At 45.4% G+C, this 5664-nt stretch overlaps 1 non-coding gene across 1 annotated transcript; it reads right to left on the bottom strand.

Annotated features, from left to right (window-relative positions):
* Positions 1 to 4471: 4471 nt before the first annotated feature.
* Positions 4472 to 4590, bottom strand: LOC144338925 (5S ribosomal RNA). Its single transcript, XR_013413317.1, has one exon. It is a non-coding gene; the product is annotated as a 5S ribosomal RNA (ribosomal RNA).
* Positions 4591 to 5664: the final 1074 nt, after the last annotated feature.

Raw genomic sequence — 5664 nt, 5'->3', positions numbered from 1 at the left:
ATCACTTTGAGGTCAGGCATTCGAGACCAGCCTGACCAACATGGTGACACCTCGTCTCTGCTAAAAAAAAAATTAAAATAAAAAATAAAAAATAAAAAATTAGCTGGGCATGGCAGCACACACCTGTAATCCCAGCTACTTGGGAGGCTGAGACAGGAGAATCACTTGAATCCAGGAGGCAGAGCTTGCAGTGAGCTGAGATTGCACCACTGCACTCCAGACTGGGCAACAAGAGTAAAACTCCGTGTCAAAAAAAAAAAAAAAAAATTTTTTAAAGCATTAAATAGGAAAGTGTTAAGGTGACAGTAACTGAAAGTGGGAAAGTTACTGCAGCACATACCTTGAAGGAACATGCTTAGGAAAGTACCAGGAGGATGAAACAGACTAAAGAAAAGGCATGGAAGCCAAAAGACTGGTCCAGGACTTGACACTACCAGTACAAATTATTCAAAGCTTCAAACATGCGAACATGCAGAAAGGGTAAAGTTTGGGCAGCACATAGCACTACAAGTATTGGCCTTCACTGGGTCCTTTGCAGCCAGACTCTGGAATTACTAACAGCAGTTTCAGTTCAGGTATATGCTGAAGATGATTCTCTAGCTGAAGTAAATCTGTGACAAGGGAGAGACTCTCCCTAAAATCAAGTTTTTATAGGCCTAAAGAAATTTCAGAGCAAGGAGACAATGGCAAAGGCCACAGCCACATCAAGTTCAAAAATGTCTTGAACTTTGTTGAAATGAAGAAATCCAAAGAAAGAGTAAGAGATCAGGACTTGGAGAAGGAAAGGCTACAAGGTGAGTCCTTGGGGCACATCAGCCACAAACGTGTCATTTGACAGTCTAGTGCAGCAGTAAGATTCTGGGGACACAAGACTTAAGAGGAAAAAGAAGTGAAAGGTTTTAAATAGGCATAAAAGAGAAAGGGGGAATTGCAAGCAAAGACATAGTGGCTGGCCACTACATAAACTTTTTAAATTTGCTAGAAGAAATGTCTCATATGCTATTCTCTGACAGAAAATATGCTTAGGTGCATTTTCTTGCAAATATGGCAAAGTGCCTTAGTAAACCTCACGATGGGTGATTTCTTCCATATGTTAAACTCTAGATAGCTGCACAGGAAGCCAAGAACACAAGTGAAACTGAAAAACCACACAATGTTCTCTTTTCTCTTGTTTTTTTCATTCTACCACAAAGTCTCTGCTATGATCTTTGGCGAATAATAGCAATGTGGGTTCTGAAGTTGGCTTAGGATGATTGCTATAGGGGCTCAAGATTTGTTTGTAGTTTCTAAGTGCCTGGGGTGTGAGGCTAGTGCTGGGAAAATCTTATGTGTCCTGTTCATACTATAGATTCTTTAAGGAGACGGTGATGAGAGAATGGGCTTTGATTAATCCGGTCACAGAGTTCTAAGTGCACAATGGCTATTCCGGTAACAGGCAGCTCAGGTTACTCAGGTTACAGATGCTGGAGACAGCCCTACTCACCCTAAACATCTGAGCATGATGGCTATAGTGGACAAAGCAATGAGGAAGGATGATTTGAGGACATAATGAAACATGAACTTATATGGGAGAGGAATTTTCATCTTCAGACATTAATTTGTCCCAGGAAATTTTAAAATGAGATCATATGCATGCAGTTCAAATTTAGGGATTTTGTATATTGCTGGTGTATGGTAGATTCACCTGATAGCAATAACTCAAGCATACCCTGAGAATACCCTAGGTCTAAGAAGCATGTATGTTCAGGGTTCCAAGTTAAAGAATCTGGAAGTACCAACCAAGAGATGTGCTCTTTATCTATGAAGCACATTCAAATCCCTGGCCCATCCCTTGGGACACAGGCTGTACAGGGGACTGAGGTCCTTTGTTTTGGGCTAAATGCAGGTTGCTAGATGGAGGCTGCCAAGTGGAAATGCTATATAACGGTATGCTTTGTGTGAACCGTAGCATTTTTCTTGTCCAGCCTGCCACTCCTGGACCTCCCTGTATGTAAGTCCTCAATAAACCCTATGTCTCATTCACTGGCTCCAGACCTCTTCTGAGGCCTCCTGGACACGCTGGCCACCACTACTGGAGTCAATAGGGGTCTAGCACAATAACTGGTACTGGTTATTTCTGTTTTCATTAAAGCTCACTGCATCATGTCTGGAGAGCTAAATCGAACAATAGAGCACACAACTGAGAATTAGAAAAGAGAACTGAGAGCAAATTTGTATTCTGGGTAGAGAGTGGTCTTAGAGTTAATTTCTTTCATGAACTGTTCTAACCCAATCCAGAACTTTCTGGGAGCAAAAGTTCACCTGGTGAGCCCAGAGAAAACATGAAGGAACAACAGTTGATATTAGAACATCAGTCCTTAAACTGATCAAGGGGCCTTTCAGGTCAAAACTACTTTTATAATTACACCGTACTGCCTTTTTCACTCTTCTGTCTCACATGTATACAGCTGAAGTCTCTACAAGCTCTACAACATGTGGCTCCATGACATTGCTCAGATGCTCCCATACCGCCTGCCACCTCCTGCTTACCCTCTCTATGAAAGTGATTTATCTTAAGGCGAGATTAAGCAAAGGGGATGAGACTGTGAGGTTTAGCTCTTCCAGAGCTGGCTTGCCCACAAGCAGCTCATATTCTTCTTCTCTTCCCTGCCTCCTCCATTCAGTGAGGAAGGCTCCATCACAGTTGGGAAGGGAGTCATCTGGCCTGTAGCTGAAGGGCAATGTTAATTCATAGGAAACGGACTAAAAAAAATCCAATTTTAACATCAGGTCCAGATTTGGCAGAAACAAAACAATCTGGTAATCTTTATATGTATGTGTCAACCCAGAAAATCTGAGACAACTCTGAGTTTATTTACTTAATTTAGAAAGTTTATTTTGCCAAGGTTGAGGACGTGACACAGCCTCAAGAAGTCCTGACTACATGTGCCCAAGGTGGTTGGGGCACAGCTTGGTTTTATAGATTTTAGGAAGACATGAGACATCAATCAATATATGTAAGAAGTACATTGATTGCATCTGGAAACGCAGGACAACTTGAAGCAAAGAGGAAGACTCAAAGCAAAGCAGCAGAAAGCTTCCAGGTCATAGGTAGGTTAGAGACAAACCATTGCATTCTTAGAGCTTTTGAGGAGCCTACCCAAAGGAGACAATCAGATATGCATCCAGCTGGAGCCTGGCTCCCGGAAAGGCGACGGCAAGGCTGAAGCAGTGGGATGCCTCTGCTCGGTGGTGCTTTCATGGAAGACCCTCAGAAGGAGGTCCCCAGCGGTGTAGGTGGGTGACAAAGGGAGAGCAGAGTCAGGGGAGGTAGGGAAGCATGGCGACAGTAGGGGCAAGGGAGGGAGAGGGGAGGCCACAAAAGCCTACAGCAGGCCGGGCGCGGTGGATCACGCCTGTAATCCCAGCACTTTGGGAGGCCGAGGCGGGTGGATCACGAGGTCAGGAGATCCAGACCAGCCTGGCTAACAAGGTGAAACCCCGTCTCTACTAGAAATACAAAACATGAGCCCGGCGTGGTGGCGGACGCCTGTAGTCCCAGCTGCTTGGGAGGCTGAGGCAGGAGAATGGTGTGAACTCGGGAGGCGGAGCTTGCAGTGAGCCGAGATCTTGCCACTGCACTCCAGGCTGGGTGACAGCGAGACTCCGTCTGGAAGAAAAAGGAAAGAGACAAAGAAAGAAGGAAACAAAGAAAGAGAAAGACAGAAAGAGAGAGAGAGAGAGAGAAAGAAAGAAAGAAAGAAAGAAAGAAAGAAAGAAAGAAAGAAAGAAAGAAAGAAAGAAAGAAAGAAAGAAAGAAAGGAGGGAGGCAGGGAGGGAGGGAGGGAGGAAAGGAAGGAAGGAAGGAAGGAAGGAAGGAAGGAAGGAAGGAAGGAAGGAAAAGAAAGAAAGGAGCAAAGAGAGAAGAAAGAAAGAAAGAGAAAGGAAGAAAAGAGAGTGAGAAAGAAAAGGAAGAAACAAGGAAAGAACGAAATAAAGAAAGAGAAAGAGAGAGAAAGAGAGAGGAGAAAGAAAGAAAGAAGGAAAGAAAGAAGAAACAAAGAGAAAGAAAGAAAAGGAAGATACGAAGGGAAGAAAAAGAAAAGAATGAAAGAAAGAAGGAAAGAAAGAAAGAGGGAGAGAAAAGAAAGACGAAAGAAAGAAAGAAAACAGAGAAAGAAAGAAAGTAGGTAGGAAAGAAAGAGATAGAGAGGAAAAAAGAAAGAAACAAGCAAAGACAAGAAAGAAAGAGAGAGAGATGAAGAAAGAAAGGAAAGATAACAAGGAAAAAACAGAAAAGAATGAAAGAAAAAGAAAGAAAGAAAGAAAGAAAGAGCAAGATAGAAAGAGGGAGAGATAGAAAGAAAGAAGGAAAGAAAGAAAGAAAGGAAAGAAAGAGAGAAAGAAGGAAAGAAAGAAAGAAAGGTGAGTGAGAGAAGGGAAGAAAGGAAGGTAGAAAAGAAAGAAAGAAAGAGAAGAAAGCAAGCCAAAAAGCCTACAGCACCCGGTATTCCCAGGCGGTCTCCCATCCAAGTACTAACCAGGCCCGACCCTGCTTAGCTTCCGAGATCAGACGAGATCGGGCGCGTTCAGGGTGGTATGGCCGTAGACGCCGGCAGAGGCGCCTGGCTGCCCCAAGAGCCCGGCCCAGCCATGCCCGCCGGCTTCCAGCCCGCACCGCCAGCCCGGGGTCGTCGTGCTCGGATCGGGATCCCGGAGCCTCTTCGCCTGCTGCCTCTCCCGGCTGCCGAGCTCCCGAGCTTCCACCACGTCGGGCCCGCTCGGAACAGGGAGTGCTCCGAGGCGTCAGGGCCCACAGCCCACGATCCTGGGACCCCGTCGGGTCCTCCGCCCTGTCGCGCAGGTATTCTTTGGGATCCCTGGCCGCTCAGGAATCCTGCGAGGGCCCCTCTTGCCCCCTCACCCAGAGTCGTCGAGGCTGGCGAAGGGCGAACAGCGTATTATCAAATGTCTTCTCTGACCACAACAAAATCGAGTTAAAAATCAATAACACAAGGAAAACTGATAAACTGACCTGTTTTCTTTTTGGAAAGTACAGAACACACTGCTATGGTCTGAATGTCCCCCAAAATTTATATGCTGAAATTTATTTGCCAATATGATAGTATTAAGAGGTGGGCACTGGCCTGGGGTGGTGGCTAACGCTGTCATCCCAGCACTTTGGAAGGGAAAGGCAGTCAGATTGTTCGAGCCCAGGAGTTCAAGACCAGCCAGGGCAAAATGGCAAAACTTGTCTCTAGAAAAAACACCAAATTCGGTGGGCGTGGTGGTGCAGGCCTGTAGTCCCAGCTACTCAGGAGGCTGAAGCAGGAGGACTGGTTGAGCCTGGGAGGTCAAGGCTGCAGTGAGCCATGATCAGGCTACAGGCTACTGCACTGCCGTAGGGGCAATAGAATGAGACCCTGTCTCAAAAAAAAGAAAAAGAAAAAAAAAAAAAAAGGGTAAAAAGGTGGATTCTTTAGGAGGCGATTATCTCATGAGGGTAGAAGTCCTTATGGATGAAATTAGAGCCCTTAGAAAAGGACTTGAGTGGGTTCATTCCCTCCGTCTCCTCCGTGTGGGGACACAATGTTCTTCCCCTCTGAAAGATGAAGCAACGTTGTGTCATCTTGGAAGGAGAGACTGGGCCCTCCTTAGACACTGAATGGGCTGATGACTTGACCT

The sequence above is a fragment of the Macaca mulatta genome, chromosome 1, assembly GCF_049350105.2.
Source record: "Macaca mulatta isolate MMU2019108-1 chromosome 1, T2T-MMU8v2.0, whole genome shotgun sequence".
Lineage (NCBI taxonomy): Eukaryota > Metazoa > Chordata > Mammalia > Primates > Cercopithecidae > Macaca > Macaca mulatta.
This window is presented reverse-complemented; position numbering and strand designations above follow the sequence as displayed.